Below are 25,156 nucleotides of genomic sequence, written 5' to 3'. Positions count from 1 at the left end.
TATATTTTAAGGACACGCCTTATTTTTGTGGTTGTAAATTGTTTTTAATTGTTTTTAATGTTGTGTTGTAATTCTTGTAATTGTGTTGTAATTCATCATCACCACCACCATCATCTTCAACTTAAAAAAACTGTGCAGTCTGATCACTTAGCAAATGCAGGAACTGTATCTGAAGTATGCAATGCAATAACTTCTATGTAGGATTATTTATTGCAACAGCAGTCATAAAGAAGAAACATGAAACACAGAGAAAAAAATGAGATATACAGGTCAAATTGCCGTGTTGGCACTTTGCGATAAATAAGTGGGTTTGGAGTTGCAGTTTGGGCACTTGCTCTCTAAAAGGTTCGCCATCACTGCACTAGGCTGCTCCACTTGTGAGGGCCTCCCCATCCCCCACCCTCACAACTAGAAGAAAATGGAAGAGTGTTATAAACAAAATTGAGTGAAGCCAAAGATGCGGTTGGTATTTAAAATTCTGCAATTCACAATTTCTCCTCTAAAAGACATAAGATGTTATTGTTAAAAATCATGGTGATTTTTAAAAATGCATAAAATTAACACTGAAAAACATTTGCAATAACTGAACTTTGTAAACCTTTTGTGGAATAAGCATTAATTTTTAGGAAAATAAAGTTGTAATGTTATTCTTAAAAAAACACACCTTGAGTTTACAAAATATATTGCCTGGGAAGTGTAAATAATATGACCATGATTACCTGACAGTGCGGCACTTTTAGAATCTACTTTAAGTTGCCATTAAAAAGTCAGTTTTAAAATACATATTAAGAAGTAAACTACAACCCTCAAATACAGTAAGGCTAAAAAAAATTTTCTAGCCTTCCTCATAGCAAAATCACCCGAAACCTCATCAAAATTTGTTTGTCTAAGTTTGTCACTTTCAGTGTACATAATGCTCAGTGCGGACAACCTCTCTTGAGACATTGTGGCCCTTAATTCATTTTTTAATTCTTTTGAGTCTTGAAAATCTCCTCTCTCCTGAGCAGTTAGTGACCATAAAGCTAAGAAATAGCCGCAATATTGTTTCCACATTAGGAAAGGCCATCTGAATTTTTTCCTTGTATATAACTTGATAAAGGCAGAGAGTGCTCTGCTGTAATCCTATGTCTTTGTCTCACATACTGGTGAAAGTGCAAAAGTTCATCAAGACGTTTCAGGCCAGTATCTTCTGAGTATGCTTCCATCAACAGTTCAACACCTTGCTTAATTTCTTGCTTAGATGCTGTCAAATTAGCAAGAATGACAAACAATTGTGCAACATCACTGTACACAGTACTTTAAAAAAAAAAACTGGGTTCAAGTGCATCTGATATAAGAATAAAGGATTTTATCCTAAACCTATCTCTTGAAGAAAGTGCATCTAAGGCATCAGGTGCACTTCTGTCATTTATCTGCTGTTCCCTCACTCTTTGTCTCATTGTTTTGTAGTTGACATTTGGCAAGGTGGCTTTTGCTTGTTTCTCAAGCTCATCAAAATCATCTCTAATCTTCCTCTAAAAATCCAGAAGTGAACTGTACAAACTTGCACAAGAACAGGTCTGATTTCTGAAGGGCTTTGTTGACCTTGTGAAAATGACCTAGCACACCGGTCCAAAAAGGCAGCATAAACACAGATTCCAGTTCTTCCATTTTCTGCAAAAGATTGTTAGCTTGGAGCCTGGTCTCCCCCTTCCCATTAACATCAGAGTACAAATGACTGAGGGCATCAGTGATAGCACTGTAACTTTCCAAAACAGCTTCTGTGGCTTTTGCGTGTGTGTCCACCTAGTGTCTGATAAATATTTAGGCACTTTAGAACGAGGTGGCAAAAATGATTTTAGAACTGCCCATCTCTTTGTGGAGGATGAAAAGAAGCTATAAATTTCATTAACAATGTCAAAACTGTTCACTGCATCAAGGCAGCAATCCACAGTTGAACGGCCCACCAGATTTAAAGAGTGACCTGCGCATGGAATAAATTTTGCAAATTGGTTTTTTCAATGATGTTTTGCTGCATACCATTGTACTTGCCAGCCATGTTTGCAGCATTGCCATAAGACTGCCCACAGCATTTTCTGAAGTCAATTTCAAGCTTAGTAGTAAAATAGTTGAACACTAAATCAGCCATGCTTTCTCCTGAGTGGTCTTTTGGCTCAAGGGAAGTTAAAAGTCTCTCAGTTGGCAAACCATCTTCAGATGATACATATCTGATAATTAAAGTCAACTGATCAGTATGTGAAATGTCAGGAGTGGGATCTACTGAAAGGTTGAAATATCCAGCCTTTCTCACATCAGCCAGAATTGCATCCTTAACTTTTTTTGCCATGAGTTGAATAATTTCCTCACATATAGTTTTTTTTACAAAGAATAGGGGTTGCCTGATCCAGAATGTCCATACCAATGGATATGAGCAAGTAAAAATGGATCAAATTTTGCCACTAGTTCTAAAAGACCAAGATAATTGCCATTATTTGGAGATCCAAAGTGTTCATTGTCTCCTCTGAATGGTAAGCCTTGTTCTACAAGAGTGCATATTACAGCAATAATTCTCTCCATGACATGCCACCAGTACTGCTGTTCTGCTTTTATTTGTTCCTCTAGCTTGGAAGTTAACATTTGCCCGCACTTCCTTGTTAGGTAGGCCAACATGGCATTCCTATGGTTCTCTGAGTTTTCATGACTTTGGGTAAAACGGGTATTCCCCCCCCCCCAGTCATCAAATCCACAGCTAAAGCTGTGGAAGAAGATGCAAGGCCTGGAAAAGAGCTCTTGTACAAAACCTGGACTGCTTTTTGTACACTTGTTTGGAATCTGAAAACGGTCCACAATGATGCAGAACTTGAGAGGGACCCCTCTCTACTCAATAGGATACTTCCTCATGTGATAATTCTGACCACAAACCAACATCTGGTATAGTAGGCCTATATTTGGCACCGTCTTTATCTGCATCCGGAACACCTTGGCCTACTATCGTATCAGGTGTGAACTGCAAAATCTGACTATTCACATTCTATTCTTGTGGCTCTTTAGCCTCTCCCTGCCCAGTAAGTGACTCTTGAATTAGTTCTATATTTTCAGTTTGAGCTAGCATCATGGCTGCCTCCTCATAATCAGCTTGCTGTTCCACATCCTGCTTCACTGTTTCTCTTTCAGGGAGGTTTTTGTCTGGTTGAATGCTTGTAGTTGGTTCAGACCAAATAGCTTCACTGCTCACTTTTGTTGCTTCAATGAGTGGTTTATGCACGAAAGCAGTGATTGGTCTTAATTTCATTGTCATAGCATTTTCGAGTCTCTGTCTCTTGAGCTTGCCAGCACAACTTTCAAATCTTTTACTCATGCTTAGATTAGAATCTAAAAATAAAAATAAAATTTAATCTTCAACTGGATAAACTTGGGCTTCTGTCACTCTTCCGTAGCTGCCACCACTCACTGACTTCCCTATGCCTTTCTTGAGGGACAGTGAGACCCCCCTGGCTGACTCCTGGGGTTTGGAGATGTTTGGGTTTCTCCTGGAGGGCTGGCACTTGCACATTTTGGGGCTTTTTCCCTCCCAGGACCCGTCTTAAGGCACTGGTAGTGGACAGAGCGGGTGAGACTCTGTAGGCACAGCACTAGACTGGGCTTTTAAACAAAGAACAAATATTTTCTTCACTATCTACAAGTAACAGGATTTTAAACACAAAAGGCAGTTTAAATTAAACACAGAAAAGGAAAACACCACTGGGCACAAGTAAAATAAGACAAAATGCATTTCGTCTGACCCTGAACTGACCCCTATACAGTGGTAGCATGGTTTAAGAACAGTCCGGTTTAAGAACAATTTGGTTTACAAACTCAGCAAAACAGGAAATAGTGTCTTGGTTTGGGAACTTTACCTTGGTCTAAGAACGGAATCCAAATGGTGGAAGGGCACCGGTGGCGGAAGGCCCCATTAGGGAAAGCACCGCTCGGTTTAAGGACGGTTTTGGTTTAAGAATTGACTTCCAGAATGGATTATGTTCGTAAACCGAGGTAGCACTGTACTTATTTTCCCTTGGGAAGAGGTCCAGTTAACAACCTGCAGCCTGGGCCAGGGATTTTTAGGAAAACTGATTTCCAATAAGTGCCCCCCCCCCATTTCCATAACAAGTCCTTGAGTCTGTACTCTGAATAGTGGCACCAGGGACCCATGGGCCGCTCCTAAGGACCCCCCTACACACACACACACATACCAGGGCAATCTAGATGGGTTTTATTTATATCTCTAAGATTCTGCAGACTTCAGCTGTGAAATGGGCTCTACAAAAAAAATTCAAGTTGGGCCCCAGAGTCTCATAGTTGTTGGCCCGAGCTGCCCTGCCCTCGCATGAAGTCTTGGGTTTGCAATTATGAGAGAGGGGAGACTGTGGCACTGGGGAGAGGACGGGCTGGGGAGGTCCCCTAGATTTAGAGGCCCAAGTTGTCCTGCCCTCGCATGAATCTTGGGTTTGCAATTTTGGGAGAGGGGAGACTGCCTTTGGGGAGCGGGTGGGCTGGTGAGGCCCCCTAGATTTAGAGGCCCAAGGCCCTTAGCCTGTACATAAACCCAGCACTGCTGGTGGCAACCAAGTCTGGAACCAACCCACAGTGGCTGAAAGTTTTCTACCCAACAGCACTAGTTCTTGGACCGCAAATGAAAAACAGCAGGCCTAGAGAGAAATAGCAGGAATTTTATGATAACATGTGGCTTTGGGATTGCATGTAATGATCTTTCTTGAGGTAAAGAGAATTCAACAAAGGAAAACAAGGAATCATTAACACACACACCCTGCCGCCCCGAAAAAAATCCTGCCTGTTTTGAAGCTAAACATCTCTGCAATCATCAGCTGATATATTAAACAAACTGCAAATAATCATTTTGCTATTTGCCTCATTAAATCTCTCTGCCCACAGAAAATGCCAACACACACACACACACACACACACACACATTTAAATGTAAGAGAGAAAAGAAGACACAAAAAGGATGTTTAGAGGGAAATTAGGTATTTGGATTCAAACTGATTCTGTAGGTGTCCTAAAATCTTCCCCCATCAACTGAACTGCTAGGGGTTGAAACCAATTTCATTACACACCATGAGAATGAGCCTGCTTTCTTCTTCTTTTTCCACCACTAGAATCTGAGTTTTCAGGCAATTTCCAGTAATGCAATACATTTTTTGTACATTGTTTTCACTGATATATGCATTTCTGTGCTCACTTTCCCTGAATAAATGATTTCTTTCCTGTACAAATTATTTGATTGTTTTGTGAAGTGTAAATTAAGTGCTTTTGCACTGAAACGTCAACCAAATTTCTCCCTCCTACCAAAACAAACAGTGTGACCTGGCATAAGGCAGTCTTTCCATCTGCTGCCTGCATTCCAACTCCAGGTTTTCTTGATATGCACTTTAAAACACACACACCAAAAACTACCGGGTATTTCAGTCAGGTATTTTTATGGTCTCATACAATGTTGTTAAAAACAAACCCCCCATCAAAGAAATGAGTTACAGAAGCACAATAAGAAAACAGCAGAGAGGAGCCATCAAAGCAATGCCACCTGCAGGGCAACAAAGCAGCGCAGCCCAAAAGACATGAGAAAGGATGAATAGATTTGCCACTTTCTGCCCCTTTACTCTCCTCATCAGTTCACTCTGTTCCACTCCAGTTTAATGAGGATAATTTCTAAAATTTATTCTGGAACTGGAGTCTGCACTCCAATTCAGGGTTTTTGGGGTGAGGAATGGGGGGGGGGGGAGAGGGTATATGTACCCTGGCTCTGCTCCCAGTTGCCCTCTAGGAGCTGGGAGGGTGCCTGCCTGTCTGCAGCAGTTAAACTTCCTGTGCTTTTGGGGGGGGGGGAATGTTCCCACACCATGCAGAATCCCAATTCTACCTTGCATGGGAAGCAGAGGAGGCTTCTTTCTGCAGACAACCATCCTCCAATCTCAAGGAGGATGGGACAGCTTGTGCACACGTTTGTTCTCCCTTTCGCCAAAATCCAAAGTCTAAACAGGGCTTACAACAGCACATGTGTGAATTGATAAAAACTGTGAAAAAGGCAGTCTTGTTGCAATTGTTTGTATGGTTGTAGCAAGATTCTTTTTGTATGTAGTTTTATCAATGCACACAAAAAGATGGACCAAAAGAATGGATCAAAAGAATCTCTGCACACCCATTAATGCAATTGCTGAAAGGTTGGTGGGTTGGGTTGTTTTTTTTTATAGCAGTGCACATACATTTTGGCAATGTTGGGATGAGGCTAGGTGTTCACATTAACTGAAAGCTGTGGCCAGATGGACACATCTTGTGCTCTGTAGAAAATTTAAGAACAATGACAATAGAAGAATTACAAAAATTCTATCACATGAATTCAATTTTGAGAAAAAAGTATCCGTTAACATGAATCTCCTTATTCCTACTGCTCTTTAGCTTTTGGTGCATCGTGGAAGCATCCCTAGTCTTGAGCAGATAAACACCTATTTACCTTGCAGCCATGACTCTTAAGATTATGTGCCAGGCAAAGAACCCCACTGAGAAAGAGCCTGACCTAAAGGCAGCCCATGCCTAACTTTCCCCAGCAAGAGTACCCAAAGAAGGGGGTCTCTAGGTGATCTCAGAGTGTATAAGAAGGTTTATGTGGAAGCAAGTGCTTCATGGTAGGATTTTTCATATAATCACTACTAAACCAAGGCATTTTTACAGCTCTTGGATGCACTTAATATATACACTGCTTCAAAGCAAGGGTGAATTGCTGCATCAAAGCTATTGGGGCCCAGAAGCCATGCTTTCCCACTGTGCCAACAAAACTTGGGTTTGCATATTCTCTTCTCTTCTATTCCTCTTCTGTGCATCAGAGGAAGATAGCAGAAGCTTCCATTTCTGCTTTTAATCAAGCTGCAGTTCCCTACTACACCTGAACTCAGGAAGCTGTGGTTTGTTTAAACTCTGGCTTGTAATCAAGCCAGGATCTGAAACTCCCACCAGCCCTAGGCAACCCAGCAGCCTAAAAGATCTGTACAGCATCATGTTGTAAAGGACATTCAAAGAGGCAGAGGGCACACTCATGGGCGTAGTCAGGAGAGGCAGCTGCCCCCCAAGTCAAGTAAATAAATAAAAATACTTAACTAACTGACAAATTGCATTGCTAATAACTTGGTTCTGGCCCCCCTGACAAAAAGCCTGCCCCCGCAATAAATCCTGGCTATGCCCATGCACACATTTTCCATGATGCAGATAAGCCTAGGATTTTCTTACATGAAGCTACATACATGGAGCTAAAAGTGCGAGCAGGATGCAAGCTTGACTGGCTTCCTGTCAAGGTAGTGAATTTCATCACACCTGGACTCTAGATTTGAAGTTAAAACCCACTTTGCTTTCTCTATTTTTAAGTGTCACTTAATGGCTTTGGCTGGATTGATTGTGTTTAAATATTTCTAAACTGTCTTGAAAATGTATTTGTAGGTTTAAAAGTGAGGGAGTCGTTTTTTGGGAGGTGAATTCCATTATGTAGTATGACACAACTTAATGCACTAAGGGCAGCATTTTATGTATTGTGCAATTATAATTTCATGTGACAATGGGGCCTCTATTTGGTAATATGCCCTGCAAGAAAGGGGCTTAATTGCATTTGACCATAGTCTAAGTTGTGTGTGGTTTTTTGAAAAGCTTACATCTTATAGATGGCATGGTCATGACTCCTATCTGCAGTGTTATATTCCATGCAGATGATGTTTCCATGCCAATTACCAGGCTCTGGGCTTTTCCCCCTCCCCCTTCTGGTCATCATGGATTTTAATGAAATCAGTTCAGAGGGAAATCAAAGCTTCTTCTGCACCCTTGCCTTACTAACTCGAAAACCACCACCACCCTCTATTATTACTTCTTCTTCTTCTTCTTCTTCTTCTTTTAAAAGTGTTAGAAATACCCGATTTTTGCTGCCTTAAGAACCGTCTATACAGCTGGGCACATGCAAATTGCACTGTGAAATGTACCTGCATATTCAAGTTTGTGCTAACAGAACCAGTTTTATTTCCACCCATGGAAACCTCTCCCCTCCCTTTGATTCTAAAAGCAATGGTACAGTCCACCACCTCAACTCCCCTCCCCCAAGAGAATTCTGCAGTTGGGAAAACTGGTTGAATTTGATTAAACTTTTGGATTTCCTCCAATATTTTCAGCCATTCCATCTGCAGAAAAACACTCTACCGGCACTTGGCACATTGATAGCATTAACCGCCTCCTAAATCAGCAGCAAGTCTTGCCGAATAATTTGGCATTTGCACGCTGCTTTGTAAATTGTAAAATCCTCGCGTCCTCTGGTGGAAGGAGGGATCCTTCCCTCAACAAAAATAAAAATGGAGGCATAATCTGCAAACGTTTTGGAGAAAGAAAACATCTTCCTGTAAAAATGCCTCTCTGCCATGTTTAATGAAATGGAGGTGGGGAGAGAAGTGTAAGGATAATAAAGGCAGAAATGAGATACAAAGTTAATTTTACACCTCATTCAGGGAAGGAGTATATTGCACAATGAGACCCTCTGGCTGCAGAAGCTGCACTAAGCAAATAGGAGCTCTTCTGATGTTGATGCCTGCTGGAACAGCCTAAGAGAGGCCAGAGCACAGCACGCAACCCACCAAAGCACCCACCAAACAAAAACAAATGGTGCCATTTTGTCCATGTATTTCTTTACTGCACAGCAAAGTCAGCAGGTGGAGTCCAAAAAGCAGCTCCAGCATCTGCTATCAGGGGGAAGTTTACTTCACATGTTATAAAATTCTTTCCAGGAAGGCATTTCCATGTCAGAATGCACATTCAACCTGCATGTTAAGTCATCTCCATGTATAAATACTGTGTATGAAGGGTTGTTGTTGTTGTTTTACTCTAAGTGGTGTGTGTGTGTTTGTGCACGTGTGTGCGGCAGTCATTTCGGCAAAGGGAGAAGCAGGTTTGTGACCAACCACCAGAGGGCATACAGTGGTGCCTTGAGATACAATCGCCTCAGATTACAAACGCTTCAGGTTACAAACTCAGCTAACCTGGAAGAGTTACCTCGGGTTGAGAACTTTGCCCCAGGATGAGAACGAAAATCATGTGCTGGCAGCACAGCAGCAGCAGCAAAAGGCCCCATTAGTGAAAGCACACTAATTAAGAAAAGTTTCAGGTTAAGAACAGACCTCCGGAACGAATTAAGTTCATAACTAGAGGTACCACTGTATTAATTCCTGCAGCAGAGTGCCCTTCACATAGGTTTTCTGCAATGCGATGGAAAAAGCAGCAGAAACAGCTCCATAAGCTTAAAATCACTATTTTGGGAGAGGTTTCCCTCAAAAAGATCAACAATGTTGGGGTCAGGAATTTTACTTTTTGAAATATGACAACCCTACTGTTAAAGTGGCCTTTGAGGATAATTTATGTTATAATTCTAGCGGTATCCTCAGACCACATAGACATTAACAGATTAAAACATAGCTAAATTGCTCATTTTCCCAGTTCAGATCCAAGCTTGTATGGGAGAAACAATATTAAAACACAGTATTTCATAAGAAACAACATGGCACAAGACCTTGTGCACACTGGTTCTAAACTAGGGATGAGAGCACACTGGATGCAGAGTGTGTACAGAGCGTGTACTGTGGTATATGCTTTGATAGACAAGCTACATGTGCAAATATGTAGAAACTGTAAAAGAAAGTATGAAAGGATATTGTTGGGAGGATCAGAGTGTATTAAGAATGTGTCGAGAATGTGCAGGAAAAGCTCAGTCTTGAGCTAGGCTGAGAGAGAGGAGGCATCCAGCTCACACAATGCAGGCATGCTTTCCCTCTGCAAATATGACTTAATTCAGACCCTCCAAGTGTCCCTATTTTCCAGGGGTGTCCCTGATTTAGAGAAGCCATCCCAATTTCTGATTTGATCCTGGAATATCCTGCTTTTCCTTAGGACGTCCCTATTTTCATTGGGAAAATGTTGGAGGGTAAGGAGTAATGTGACCCCCCCCCCCCCCAGTTTTTTAAAATTAATGTTTCATTATGTTTTTATATATGTTGGAAAAACTGCCCAGAGTGGCTGGAGCAACCCAGTAAGATGTGTGGGGTATAAATAGTAAAATTATCATTATGGAATGGGACGTCCCTATTTTCATCAGAGAAATATTGGAGGATATGCTTATTTTGATGCATTTATATAAGGTATGCATTTATATAAAGATAAAGGGACCCCTGACCATTAGGTCCAGTCGTGACCGACTCTGGGGTTGCGGCGCTCAAGCTACTTGGCGATTCATGAGTCGCCAAGCTACTGCAACCTCTTCTTCCTTTGCAATTCTCAGTGGGGTGGGGAAAAGGGACAGATCTACAAGGCAAACTACTTTACACAAAACTTTTCATGAAGCAGCCATAGCTTGGCTGGAGAACAAACATTTTGCACCTAGTAAGGTAAAGGCAAAGGTACCCCTGACCATTAGGTCCAGTCGTGACTGACTCTGGGGTTGAGGCGCTCATCTCGCTTTATTAGCCAAGGGAGCTGGCATACAGCTTCCAAATCATGTGGCCAGCATGACTAAGCCGCTTCTGGCGAACCAGAGCAGCACACAGAAACGCCCTTTACCTTCCCACCGGAGCGGTACCTGTGCTTCTGAACTGCTAGGTTGGCAGGAGCAGGGACCGAGCAACGGGAGCTCACCCCATCATGGGGATTCGAACTGCCGAGCTTCCAATTGGCAAGTCCTAGGCTCTGTGGTTTAACCCACAGCGCCACCCGCATCCCATGCATTTATATAAGGCTGTGTAATTTATAGACTTGTAAACTCTACTTCTGTAGGTTCCCCAGTAGCCAGTTTTATGACCAAGTAAAGTTGTGTTAAATATCACGATGATGTGGTTATTGAAGAAATCCACCACATTACACAGCCTAACATCAGCTGATTTACATACAGCAGCAAGTTTTAAGTGAAAACTCCTAATTGCCTCTTCCCATATTTCCACTACTACCGTTAGTCCAAGCATCAGTTTATATCACAAAGAAACTATACAGGAACAAAACGACATTCTAGAGCAGGGGGCTGGGGGCTGGATTGAGTGGGGAGGACAGACCAATTCTGTACTCCTTACAGTTTTTGCATTTATTCATACCCTCTCTGACTTCATCTTGAATAAAGAGAAGCCACACTAAGCATGAAATTAATCAAATAAAGAGTAAGCTTCAGGCTCTCCTGTAGAAGCCTCTACAGAGTCATCTCCCCTGTTGTGATCTCAGATTATATTTGCTCCTTGCGCATTAGGCAATGCAGTCTTTTCATCCTTATGCTGCCACTGCCGTCCTGCTTTACCTCTATGCAAACCCTTTTCACCCATCAGCCCATTCTGCAGCCATGATTGATTTTGATGCACCCTCAATGGTTTTCAGGCAGCAACATAGCCTCATGGCAAATGCAGGTTTATTAAGAGCTTTATGGGGAGAATTTGATGGGAATGCTGAGGAAAAGGAGTCCGGTCTTTGAGCTGCTAAAGCACAATTCTTACCAAAGCTAAGTGAATAGGATGTCTGTTATGCAACAGAAGATTTGTGGTGCATAGGAAAAATGAACTCCAGAAGAATCATCATAATCTGTATCAATAAATCAATGGCACAAGCACATTTGCAAGTTTTTATCTGTTTTTAGCTTTTTAACTTTTAAATTTAAATTAACTTTCTGAAAGTCTTAAGTTCTTCTTGTTAATTCTTCTTATTGATAATTCTATCTATCTATCTATCTATCTATCTATCTATCTATCTATCTATCTATTGGTTTTTGTTTTTGTTTACAATACAATGAAGCAGTGCATAAAGGTAAAGGTAAAGGTACCCCTGCCCGTACGGGCCAGTCTTGACAGACTCTAGGATTGTGCGCCCATCTCACTCAAGAGGCCGGGGGCCAGCGCTGTCCGGAGACACTTCCGGGTCACGTGGCCAGCGTGACATCGCTGCTCTGGCGAGCCAGAGCCGCACACGGAAACGCTGTTTACCTTCCCACTAGTAAGCGGTCCCTATTTATCTACTTGCACCCAGGGGTGCTTTCGAACTGCTAGGTTGGCAGGCACTGAACGACGGGAGCGCACCCTGCCGCGGGGATTCGAACCGCCGACCTTTTGATCGGCAAGCCCTAGGCACTGAGGCTTTTACCCACAGCACCACCCGCGTCCCATGTGCATACGTTTTATTAAATAAATATTCCTGTCTATATTTTAATACTGCAAGAACAGCAGAGCTGCCTTATAAATGTTGCCCCTGACTCAGGATGCAGCTTCTGGCTATGGGGTAAGGTGAGGTGCTACCCCTCACAGCCCCTCTCCCTGTCCTGCCAAGGTACTTGAACTTGGGTTTCTTTTTCTGCCAAACTCTTTAATGCACAAATCTGAGTGATCCATAAGCAAGTCAAGGGTTAAAGGCACAGCAGGGAACTGCATGGCTAAGCACGAGCTGAGGCACTGATCCAAGAACCTAATGCCTCCTGCCTCTTTCTTTTGAAGGAACAGTTGGACGGAAGCCTTAACATGGCAAATGACAGGCATTTGTGCTCCAGGTAAGTAAACAGGAGTTTCTGCTAGTGAGCAGGGTCTGCTGATATTGAATGTACATGAATCTTTCTGATAAAAGCTGCATAGATCTTGAGAACAGGGTGTAATTCCACAGTCAGCAATGAAGCTCACTGGGTAACTGGACCAGTGACTCACTCTCAGACTAACACACCTCACAAGGTGGTTGTGAGGATAAAATGGGGAGAAGAACTATGTGTGTCACATTGAGATTTGGGGGAAAGTTGAGATATAAATGCACTAAGCAAGTAAACCAAAAGAAAATGGCAATCGTTGCCACTCTCTTCCCCCTAAGATTCTGAACTTCAATTTTGTGAGTAGTGCCAGGGATCACTTACATGCTAAGCAACACAACAACTGGAGAGCTATAGGTTTTCCTCATCACACTTGGGTTAATGCTGCTTTCTAATATATACACAGAAACATACATAGCTCATTGAGGAGGGAGTCACACATATATTAGCTAATTGCTACTTATACCTGTCAGGCAACATGAGAGCAATGCCTATTGTTATAAAATGATAAAACTCTAAATTACGAAACTACATCAAGAATTGGGGTGAGCTGCATTCTGAGTAATGTTCCCAGCTGGCAAGTGAGCTGGTAGCTCTTACTATCTGATGCTCAATTTGGTACATGCATGTATAAACCACAGCTCGCCCCTATACACGAAGCCAAGCCAGAGCACAACCAAGTGCAGTACAGCCATCTTCTCAGAAAAACTCTTCACAAAGTTCAAGAGTTCAAGACACGAAGGCCTTAGCAACTAATCCACACCTAATGACCCACCTAAGTGGGATTCAGGAAATCACTCAAGAAATCACTCAAGATATCCCTCAAGTAATTAAGGAACAAAAGAAGAAAAGGCACACTAGCCTGGGAACCTCCTCTCTGCCCAGAACATTGGAGGCTATACACCACACCTCCTCAACAGTATTTATAGGAACTCAAACACTGAGATCCTGCTCTGTTCCAGTAACAAGAAGCCGAAAGCACCAGCCTGAAGATGACGAGTGAGACCTCGTCGAAACGTCGCCTAGACACCCCAACTTTTACACGGGAAGACACCCGAGGACACCAAAACCTGCATTCCTGTACCCGTGAAAATCTACGAAAGCATATATATATATATATATATATATATATATATACACTACACACACACACACAGTGGTACCTCACGTTACAAACCCTCCGGGTTACAAACTCCGCTAACCCGGAAGTAGTTATCTTGGGTTGCGAACTTTGCCCCAGGATGAGAATGGAAATTGTGCGCCGGCAACACAGCAGCAGCAGGAGGCCCCATTAGTGAAAGCGCACCTCAGGTTAAGAACGGTTTCGGGTTAAGAACAGACCTCTAGAGCGAATTAAGTTCATAACCTGAGGTACCACTGTGTGCGTGTGTGTGTCTCCCTGGAGGTAATGCGGGACTATTGGGTCTTTGGTCCCTGCTTTCTGGGCTGCAGTTTTTAGGTAAATAGGCACCGTTATTCGTAACTTACTCCAGCCAGATCTGGCTCTGTGCCCTGCTCCCTACATTTAAAAGCAATGACGCCTCAATAACCTCTGTCCTTTACCTTGTGGTGGCAGCCTGACCTGATAGAGCCCAAGGATAGAAAGATGGTTCAAATTTCCAAATAAATAATGAGCTTAAAAAGGTTGCGAAGGTGGTTGTTATGGAAAAGCTTACGCATCCTGTGGGGGTACTGCAGAGCCTGGGGATTAGGCAGGTGTTTGGGTGGTATCTCTATGACCTATCTCAATAATTGTCCGCATCTCAATATAGTCTCAGAATAAGCACTGATTCATCTGGTATAAGCTTCAACCAGAATTTTCCGGATTTGTTTTCCTCATCCATGGTTTGCCTAGTTTGTCTATATTTCCCCCTTACAATTAGATCTTAGTGCACTTTCATTAAAAAATAAATAAATGTGCCTTATATTAAGTACTTCAATGTCTATATCTATGCTATTTTTTTCAACGTATACTTAACAAGTCTATGATGTGCATTTTTGGTTTCGCTTAACCCCCCCCCCCCTTTCCCTTTCCTTTCTTTTTTAAACAAAAAAAATATCTCAGCATTTGAAATGCAAGTGCCTCAGGCTTGCTGGGATCTCCAAGTTGTTTTGATTTTAGAACATAGAACATATCAAAATACAAAATAAACTCTCTGATGCAAAATGGCCTTCATTTGTGGCTGTGGGATAAATCAGCCTAATATAACCAACATGTTGAAGACTAATTAGTGCATGAGGGGGTTAAGACCATAGAGTGAGCTGTCCAGCCAGCTTAGCTTGGTCATTCCCCCTCACCTTGGAAGGAAGGGCTACCAAACTCTTTGTTCTCTCACTTCCACCATGTGAACCCTACTGCTAAGTAAATCATTTTTAACCTACCAAACATGTGGTCTCTTCCTATGCTAAGGGAAGTGGGGAGCTTTGAAAGCAATTAAAGAGAGGATATTTTAAAAGTCTAACAGCTGTTATTGCCACACTTTACTTATCTGCCTGTTTGGTGATTTTAAATCACTGCTGGGTTCTCACCCAAAACATGACTTGTCCCAAACTTGGATTTTGGCATCTAGGGGGATTCCTTTTATTTCACCATATCTATTTTTCCTTTTAGTAAATTAACCAACAGTAACATGGGAACAATAAAAGTAGCTGACCTGCCATGCAGGGTGATTGCAGGGGTTGCTGACATAATATTTATATGAAACATTTCTAGCACTTGAAATTTGCTACATAAGCCATAAATACTGTATTATCCTTATAGTATTTTTCCCAGGGGCACAAAGGGTTCCACAGACATTATCTTAGGCATTGTTGCAAGAACCTTAGGCTGCAAATGCAAAATATGAACCAATCTATATCGGTATTTCATTATTAATTTGATTTCTTATCTGTTCTCCACCATAAGGTCCCAGGGCAGGTTACAGCAATTTAAAAATACAATATTAAAATAAGTTTTTAATATGAGAACAAAAGTGCGCTCATTCTGCCAATCAGCTGCCATTTTATGTCCCCTGGTATGGCAGTGCTTTAAGAACTTGTCACGCCTTCCATCTGCAACAGATTGTATGAGAGGCTGAAGAAAATTAACATTACAACAATCAAATCTCTTTGCTAATCTTGAGAGCCTTTCAAAAGAAACAGAGCGCAAGTCTTAGACCAATGGATGCTCTGCACCACACTCCAATGGAGGAAGCGGTTTTCTACTGAGTCAGACCACTACTCCATTCAGTTTGGTGTTGTCTGCACTAACTGGCAGGATTTCATGCAGGAGACAAACCCAGCCCTACCTGCCGATGCAAGTTGTGGACCGAACCTGTGGCCTTCAGCATGTGAAGCAGATGCTTTACTGCTAAGCTTGCCCCTCAGATGTCCAAAATGACTTTATTTGCCAAGCCCTTAACAAAATATCAGGTGTCATTAGAGGCAAACCACAGGGGTTGCCACAATCTGATTGGCCAACCTTGAAACTACACACCCTGATCATGTGGCCTCAAATTATTTAAGCTGCTGATGTGATTGTTGTTCCAAAGAAAGGTTTCCACCCTTTTGCCCTCATTCCCAAGCACCATAGTCTGTTTAAGAATACACTTTTGTATGGCAGAGACAGAACAGTTTCCAAACGAGGAGGGGGAGGGAAGGGAGAGGGCTCTCACAGCAGGGATTTGGGCAAGAAAAAGAGGTGGTGATCAGAAGCCAAATTGCTGTGATTCACCCAAACAAGTAAGAGAGGGGGGGGGAGGGAAGGAGGGAAGGAGTGAAGCTCAGGATGACCAGAATTGGAATAAACCTGCAATATGTCCGCTTCTGTGCCAGGTTTCTGGGTAACTTCTATCCATCAGCATTACAACAGTCTTATAGCTCACTGGAGCTATAGCCACAATACATTAGTGGCATCCTCAATGAAGAGAAAGTGCAAAACACATACTCTTTTCAGTCCACAGTGGAGAATGCATCATAAGGCAGGGAGGGATCAAAGGAGAAAATAAGGGCCGTTACGATCTAATATATCGGGTCCTTCCTTAAAAAGGGCACGTATTGTGGTGAGACCCGCCCACCTCTCCCTACTTTTAGGGTTTTGCGCTTGACCTTGCTATGCCGTTGTGTGTTGTCTGTCGTTGGGACAGGGGCACGGCAGGAATCTTCACAACTTGGCTGACTGGCTGTTGCCATTTGGGTTTCGCCTGCCGCATAGCAAATCATCACAACTTGTAAAGCTGCAGATAGGCTCTCATTCAGGTGATAGGGATGGGAGAATGCTCTTGCCATCCCTATGTGAAGGGTATTCCATTAAAGGAATCCAGGGACTCGATGGTTTGGTCAACCCCTGAGAGGGGGTTGTGCCTGTGCCTGAGCCCAGGGGGACATTTGGGTGGTGGAGATAGCCCATGTCCGACTTTCCGCTTATCCAGGTGTTCACCCTTGGCTGACCTATGCTGGAACCCTGGGTCAGTGCTACCTGCAAGGCAAGGAGCTAGTCAAACCAGAGCCTATGCAACCATTCACTTTCTGTAATCAATAAAGTTGTGGCCTAAATTCTGCCAAAAACCAAACCAAAAATTTGAGTCAAGTGTGGATTTATTTAGGGGGGAGATTTCTGGGTCTGAACACGCAACTAGAGTTTTTCTCAAGTATCTCTTATACAACTATCCGAGCAAAAGTGGAAGAGAAAAACTACCCAAGCCTTCACCAGGGAAACGGGGTTAAAGTAGGTCACTATGCAGTCCCCATTCAATGAGAAGACCCTGCTTTGGAAAAAACAACAACTTAACTACAGGGAAAAGGCATCTCAGCCATGTACTTGAGTGCTTTTATTGAAGAAACAGGTTTAATTGGACCCAGAGTTCATTGGGACACAATTCTGGGTGAGAGCATCTAGGGTTACAGCCTCTGCTGGAAAAACAAGGAAGAAAACATGATTAGGGCTGGTCCTGCCACATACAAGGGTGCAATCACACAGAAGATATTGGGATGGCATTACAGGGCAGGAAACAACCCACTATTTATATTTTTAAACCCCATTTGGCTTCCCCGTCTCAGGATGCCTCTTATTTATAAAGTTTCCATACAAATATTTGCATTCCAGCTGTAAACCTCTGCACCAAAAGGGGCATATACTGGTAAGTAGATTTCACTAACTGCCATTAACCCGCTAATCCAAGTGGCATTTGCAAAGGCACCCTATGCTCAAATGTTGGGATTATGCAGTGTGCAACTAACATGGAGGACGGGGGCAGGGGAGAGATTACACTACCCCAAAAATGCGTTTTCCTCAAAAATTCAGCCGGCTGCCACCAGCAATGAGGTTCCCACCAGGTACCAGGCAAGCCTGTCTTTCTCACATTCCCCAAACTTATCCCTATATCTCAAGAATCTTCAAAATTTCTGATAGCTGAGGCACACCCTTTTGTCTGAGTCAAAACAGGAGACATAGTTCACTCCCCAAAGTGTGTAAGAGAGTAAGAATGAGCATAGCAGGAGTCCACCAAGCAGCCTACTCTGATTGTGTGATCTAATCTCTCTCTCACACACACCCCCCCCAAAGGAAAGCAGAGCAGAAACAGTTATGCAGACAGGTATAAAACAGGCAGCCTGCTCTGAAGATGGGGAACTTGGACTTAAGAACATAACAACTGGATGGATCGTTCTGGTGACCCGTCTAGTTTAGCATCTTGTTCTCACTGTTGTTGACCAAATGCCTGTGGGAAACCCTCAAGCAATACCAAGCAGAAGCACCCTCTCCCTTTCTGTGGGTTTCCAGCAACTAATATTCAGAAGCCTTGCTGCTTTCAACTGTGGAGGCAGAACAGAGCCATTATGGCTAGTAGCCATCAATAGTCTCTGCCCCATGAATCTGTATAGTGTTCTTTTAAAGCCATCTAGGTTGGTGGCCATCACTGCCTCCTGTGGGACTGAGTTCCACAGATTAACTACAAACTGTGTAAAGATGTATTTCCTTTTATGTTTTCCTGAATCTTCCAACATTCAACAATTCCCTTTCGTTTCTCACAGCTCAGTTTGGGAATAGTCTATCTTGTGGAAAATATGTCTGGCAAACTAACATGAAATAACAGAAAATTGTTTCCTCCCTCCCAGGAATCAAAACAAGCTCAGTCAATCAGTAAGGACACGATGCCACAAAAAGATACATAAATGATATTTTAGTATTGAAATGCATGTTGCAGATGGCACACCAGATGAGGGTCGATTCATTATTCACTCTTCTTGCAATGATGGCATCTCTCATTTTAGCTCCGCTATTTCCTCTCATTTTACTCACAAGCGAAGTTCTATGTTGTCTCCTGACTACGAACCCTGCATGAGCGAACTTTGCTAAAGTGACACTTAATGAATGATGCAGCCATGACTTGGTGTGCACTCTGCAGCATTAGCCAGGATCAGCAATCCTTGCAGTAAACAAGTAAGGGGCCAGTGGCAGAGCAACATCTTGCAGCCAAACAGGGCTAAATGAATACTGGCCAAGAAAAAAACAATATATGTAGTATATCATTAAAATTAATCAGGACAGAAATGATCAAATGATCAAATGATCAAAACTCATTATAATCCAAAGTATGAATAAGATGTAAAAGTCAGCATTTGTCTAACTTTCCATCTGATTTCATAAGATTATTATCATTATTGCTATTAAAAGCAAGTATTAGCTGCTTCTCCAATGCTTTCAAAAATGAATTCATTGAAGGCAAACACATTTCAACAGCAGGTCAAAAAAAAAAGGAAAGACAGACATACATAAGAAGAGCAGCAGCAGTAGCAAAGAACACAAACCATTCAAAACGGAAGGACAAGAAATGCACTTTGCACGCGTGCACTCACACGCACACACCCCTCTGGAGAGCCAGAAAAGGGGAAATATGCTCTGCTTAATATTCTCTCTCTCTCTCTTGCTCTCTCTCTCTCTCTCTCCTTATATACAGATAATTTTGATATTGCAGGACAGATATAGTTTAGCCACCGTCATAATTTCCCTTCCCATTTTTGAAACAACTTTTGTCATAATATGAAAGACAGTTGATTTGGAGAAATGAGTTGGCTGGATGAAATTAATATGCAGTCCACCAGTGCAAAGACAAGTTAAATTTTGAGAATCCAAGTGAAGTTGCCTGTGTCATTAAAAAAAAAAAAAGTTTGTACAGGGCCTGGAAATTTTCATGAATGGTGGTGGTGGTTGGTGGTGATGGTGGTGGTGATGATGACGACGACAATGGCAATAAATGAAATGGGCTTGCTATAGTATTGACCCTAAAGACTGCTTCCAAACCTGCCATTTAAGAACCAGCCCATTCCCTTCAATTACAACTTCCTTATTTATATAGGTAGGTGTCACAGGTACAGCACGTAACTGAGCAGTGCATCCTGACCACAAGGGTAGACATTTTCAACACACTGCTGCAGCAATCATGAAGGCGATGGCAATCACGCCACTCAGAGAGCATATTGTCCACAAAAATGATGTGGATGGGTGGGGAAAATGGATGTTCTGTGCTGCCCTTGGAGTTCCCAGAAACTCTCAGGATATGACCTTCTTCATATGCAAGGCCTCACAGAGCTATTTCAGTTGGGTACACATGCTCTCCTTCCTCTTACCTTTTGAAATAATTTCAGCACATTTTTTCTTTCTCTCCACAGTTGCGTCTGCAGACCTCTGTCCTCCCAAGGTTCACTCTCCTGGCGCCCGTCTTTGGGCAGGAAAAGAGAAGAGTGGAAGGATTTTCAGCAACTGACGTAAGAAGGCTGAAGATGACTGTAAAATAAAGGCAAGCAGGTTAGCGCAAAAATACCCGTGCTCTGCTTACATATCAAGCTAAATTAAATTAGTGGCATCCACATAAGTGCCTCCTACTGTTTTTATTCCTACATACAAATACCGGATCTGTCAACTCAAGTGCAGTTATCATGGAAGCAGCACCAGGGGGGCTGGGGAAGAGGAGAAAAGCCAAAGTAATTTGTAAAATTAAAATATCCATTAAATAGCAAAAGGATTCCAGAATGTTAGGAGGGAATGTCAGGAGGGAAGGTGATCTACCCACAGCACCTGGTGTTCAGAAGCAGCACTGGCTCTGACTGTGGAGGCAGAATACAGCCACCATGGCTAGCAGCCATTGATGTCCAACCCTCTTTTAAAGCCTTCACTGCCTCCTGTGAGTATGAGTTCCACAGTTTAACTATGCACTGCAAGAAGGGTCCATGGAAGAATTCTGTAAGAGTTTGAACCCCTCTGTCATTCCTTGGGGTGGAATGTATTTTGATTGGGCCAGTAACTTTTGCCCATTATTCTGTTGACTCCCAGTTTTATGCCTGTTCAGTGATGAAGTCATCTATTTTCTTATTGAAAGTTATTTCACAGCAAGTGCTGTTCAACAGTGGAATGGACACTTTCAGAAGGTGACGGGTTCTCCTTCCTTGGAGGTTTTTTAAACTGAGGTTGGCTGTCCATCTGTCAGGGATGTTTTAGCTGTGATTCCTGCATTGGAGGGGGGGTGGATTACATGACACCTGGGGTCCCAACTCTACAGTTCTGTGATTTCATTTTGCTCCTGGTCCACCTTCTTCTGATCTCTCCCTCTTTTGTAATTTTATTTGGGGATGCAGATTATGGCAACGTTTGAAGAAACGTGTCACTGACAGGAGCAGCAGAAACAAGTATTTACGCAGCTCACTGGGTGATCCTGGGCTGTTCACTGTCCCTTAGTCTTCACCTTCCTCACAGAGTTGTTGTGAAGATAAAAAGGGAAGGGGTAAGCTATGTACACCACCTTGAGCTCCTCAGAGAAAAGGTGAGATATAAATGTAATAAATATTCAAAATAAGCTAAAATTTCAAAGTGAGTCTGGGGGGAGGGGTGGCATTGTTAATCCAAGAGGATTGCTCTTTCAGGGCTCTACCAGCGCCATCGATCTCTGGCATTGAATGTGTTGGCCTGGTGTGGGGCACCAAGGAGAACCTGGCTGTCTGGCTGGTGTACCAGCCACCTAGTGCACCAGCAGCCACCTATCAGGCTTGCTGGAGGTGGTGGCAGGCTGAGCCCTGGAGTTCCCTAACCTATTGGTTTTGGGGGACTTCAATGCCCATGCCACCCCCTCCTCATGGGCTCTGGACCTGGTGTCCTCCAGGGTGACACTAGGACTCTCCCAGTTTGTTTTGGAGCCCCAAACATCAAGCAGGCCACACACTGGATTTGATCTTTGGCACAGTTATAGATGTGATGATGTCCTCCCCTGTAGAGCTGCCATGGTCTGATCACTAAGTTCTGAAAGCCAGGATTGACTTCCGGCCCCCCCACTGCTTGGGTGGCAAGCTGATTTGGGTTCACCCATGGAGGCTGATGGATCCTGATGGATTCCATCAGGCCTTGCGGGACCCTGCTTCCCCTGGCGGCTCATTAGATGAGCTTGTTCATAGCTGAAATAACTGGCTCTTGGCAGCCATCAATGAGATCGCACGTAGGCGCCCTCTGCGACCCCGCCAAAACCCGTCCCCTTGGTTTACCAAGGAGCCAATATATATGTTCCTAAACTGACCCGACACATTTCCCCAAGTGGTGGACAAGTCACATTCACACCATACATGATATCACCGTACATCTATGATACCACTTTAAACAGTCATGGCTTTCCCCAAAGAATTCTGGGACCTATCATTTGTGCTGAGAGTTACTAGGAGACCCCCTGTTCCTGTCCCAGAACTACAGACTCCAGTGGGGTTTAACAGTCAATGCTTCTCTCAAGGAACTCTGGGAATAGATTTCCCTTGATTTGGAAACTATACCTCTGTTGAAGCAGCCCTGATTACTGCAATCTAATTTTTGTAGATGTTTCCACAACACAATTAGGGTCTCTTATTTGCTCCTATAATTTGGAATGGATACTATTTTTGATTGCCATTATGTATATATTTTAAAATAAAACAAAAAAATCCTCACCAAAGCTTCAATGTTCAAAAACTCCAAACCAAAATTTCCTACCTTTCTGACATCTCTTGCTAATGGTTTTCTCCCTTTGTTTTTGTAGGGCACTGCAAACATACGTAATCAGGTTCTCTGTGCAGGACCCTGTGATATCCCTGTTGAATTATGCAGAACTGGAGACTCATAAATAATGGTTGACTGCAGCACAAACAGTGGCAATCTGTAACGTGCCTACATAGTTCTCTGAAAGAGCTCTTGAAATTCTCCGCAAAGCCTGGAGCTTCAAGCAGCTGCTTGGCATAAGCAAAAGCCAAACCTGAATGAAGACAACCCTGCTTGATTTGCTCATGACCACTCAGAAAAGTAATGGGCAGAGCTGGGAAAAGAGCCCAAGATGCTTTGAGAACAACAGATAAGGTGCTGTGCAGATGCACCTTGGTATATTGCTGGTTGCCTTTAAGCAGAAGTGTTATTAGCAACATCATCACTTTCTACTCTTGCTGCAATAAATGGTGTGTATTTGGCTTTGCATTTACCCCGAGGTAAAGACAATACTTGATGGTATCTTTAGAACAGATTCCCCCAACTTTTTTTAGTTTAGAGAAAAGGCGAATAAAACGTGACAATGACAGAAGCTGAAAAACTGGTGCATAGGATGGAGAACAGAGATAGAGAAGGGTTTCTTTCTCCCTGCCCCCCCTTCTTTTGTAGCACTCATGGTCATCCAATGAATATGACTTTTGGAAGATTCAGGACAGAGAAAAGCAAGTACTTCTTAACACATCACATAGTTAAACTATGGAACTCACTCTCATAAGGCCACCAACCTAGATGGTGTAAAAAAAGGATTAAACAAGTTCATGGAAGGTAAGGCTCCATCAGTAGCTAGTAACCAGGATGGCCATGTTCTGCCACCATGGTTGGAGGCAGAAACGCTTCTGAACAGCACTTGCTAAAAACTACAAGGGGGAGAGTGCTCTTGTTCTCGGATCCTGCTTGCAGGTTTCCTCTTGAGGTATCTGGTTGGCTACTGTGAGAACAGGATGCTGGACTAATGGGTCATTGGCCCAATCCAGCAGGCTCTTCTTGTGGTTTTGTGTTGTTTTTTTGGTAAAGTTTATTATTATTTCATGTTATAATGTATATGAAACAGAGAACAATTATAACAAATGAAAATTAAAAGATGAAAAACAGGCATTTAGAATGAGTAGCTGCATATGAATTACAATAACGAAGCCCAAATAAGGACTATCATTATCTGATTATTAAGTATAGTTCCAGGTTTGCCAGGTCTTCTTATGTTCTTAACCTGATTGCCCTGCAAATGCATTGGACTACAGCTTGCATTGGGCCCAGCCAGCATGGAGAGGAAGGCAGACTTCACTAGCAAAGAATCGCACCTCGCCAACGGTTGCCATGTTGTGCTGCCAGCCAAGTCCAGATGCTGCTGAGTGTAATCAGAAGCCTCTGGACCTCATGGTGGAGCAAGAACAGGTTCCTCATGTTCCAAAGGGATTTTCTGGAAGTAGCTCAGGGAAGGTTAACCTTTTGCCAGGTAAGGCCAAGTGCTTCTGATAAAAGAAGGAAACAAGGACCTAGCTCAACCTTGAGCTGAGCCACCAACTCACTAGCAATGCCCACACTCTCAGTTCCCCTCTTTGTAAGATCATAGAGCTGTAGAGTTGGATGGGGCCCAAAATAGAAGGGGAAGCTCAGCTCTTGTCCAATTCACCAATTCATAGTCCTCTTTCTAATTGCCTGGGGCAGATTCTTTAGTCTCTGTGGGTGATCAGGACAGTATCTGTTTAGGAGCCTGAGTTAGACAACCAGATGGGCAGCCATTCTGTGTTTATACAGCACCAGAACTGAAAAAATAGGTGCCCCAGCACATTTTAGATACATTAGTTTTATTTTACTGGTGCACAAAAATGGCTCCAATTTTTTTCTAAACTGGGGGCAAAATTAGCCTCCCAAGCAAAAGCTAGAAAGAGCTGTTGTCATGAAGAAGGAGGACCTCCAGAAGATAGAGACAACTCAAAAACATCCTGAGGTTTAAGCATTCTGTGTCAGCTCAACACACAAGGGAAATAACCCTTTAATCCTGTGCACTGTGTTTCGTTTACTGCAGTGTTATCCTGCATGAAGACATTATGAAGGATATCCCTAGAGAAATTTAAGGCACAAAAAACATCCTGAGTTTGAACTTAATTCTACCATTCCAAAAAGGCTGTAAGCAATGGCAGATGACCTTTAACATCACTCACTTGTCAAGAGCTGCTCTGCTTCATAATGCCACACCAAATTATATATTGCTCCCTTCTCACTCTTGCAGGCTTTGCTTTTGGTTGGGACTTTAAAATATTTATTTTCATTCATCAGGAGTGCCTGCCATTGCTGTTATTGACAATGCACCCTCCCCCTTTAAAAAAAAGTCCCCTCAAGTCCCCACAAAGCGGGGATTAGATCTTTTAAAAAGATAACAGAAAGAATTTAGCAAGTCACTAAATTTATTTCCAAAAGGGGCTCAACCTGTCGTATACTTCTGCATGCTAATGTGAATAGCTAACCGCAGTTAAAAATCGTGAGCTGTACACTGAGTTGAAGAGAGAAAGTGAACCTTTCGGGTTTGCAGGGAATGGGAT

The 25,156-nt window shown here is 42.8% G+C and overlaps 1 protein-coding gene across 2 annotated transcripts in view; it reads right to left on the bottom strand.

Moving 5' to 3' along the window:
• Nucleotides 1-25,156, bottom strand: part of NEXMIF (neurite extension and migration factor) — a 207,942-nt gene that overhangs the window by 32,771 nt on the left and 150,015 nt on the right. The window contains exon 4 of one of the 2 annotated variants that reach the window (XM_083423392.1): nucleotides 20,195-20,351. The exons of the other annotated variant lie outside the window; for it this stretch is intronic. The gene's annotated coding sequence lies outside the window, so the exon portion shown is untranslated. The remainder of the gene's footprint in view (nucleotides 1-20,194; nucleotides 20,352-25,156) is intronic. 2 annotated transcript variants of the gene reach the window in all.

This window comes from Podarcis tiliguerta, assembly GCF_965153285.1.
Source record: "Podarcis tiliguerta genome assembly, chromosome: Z".
In the NCBI taxonomy this organism is placed as follows: domain Eukaryota; kingdom Metazoa; phylum Chordata; class Lepidosauria; order Squamata; family Lacertidae; genus Podarcis; species Podarcis tiliguerta.
Note: the sequence above shows the minus strand (reverse complement) of the source record. Positions and strands in the feature narration are given on the sequence as shown.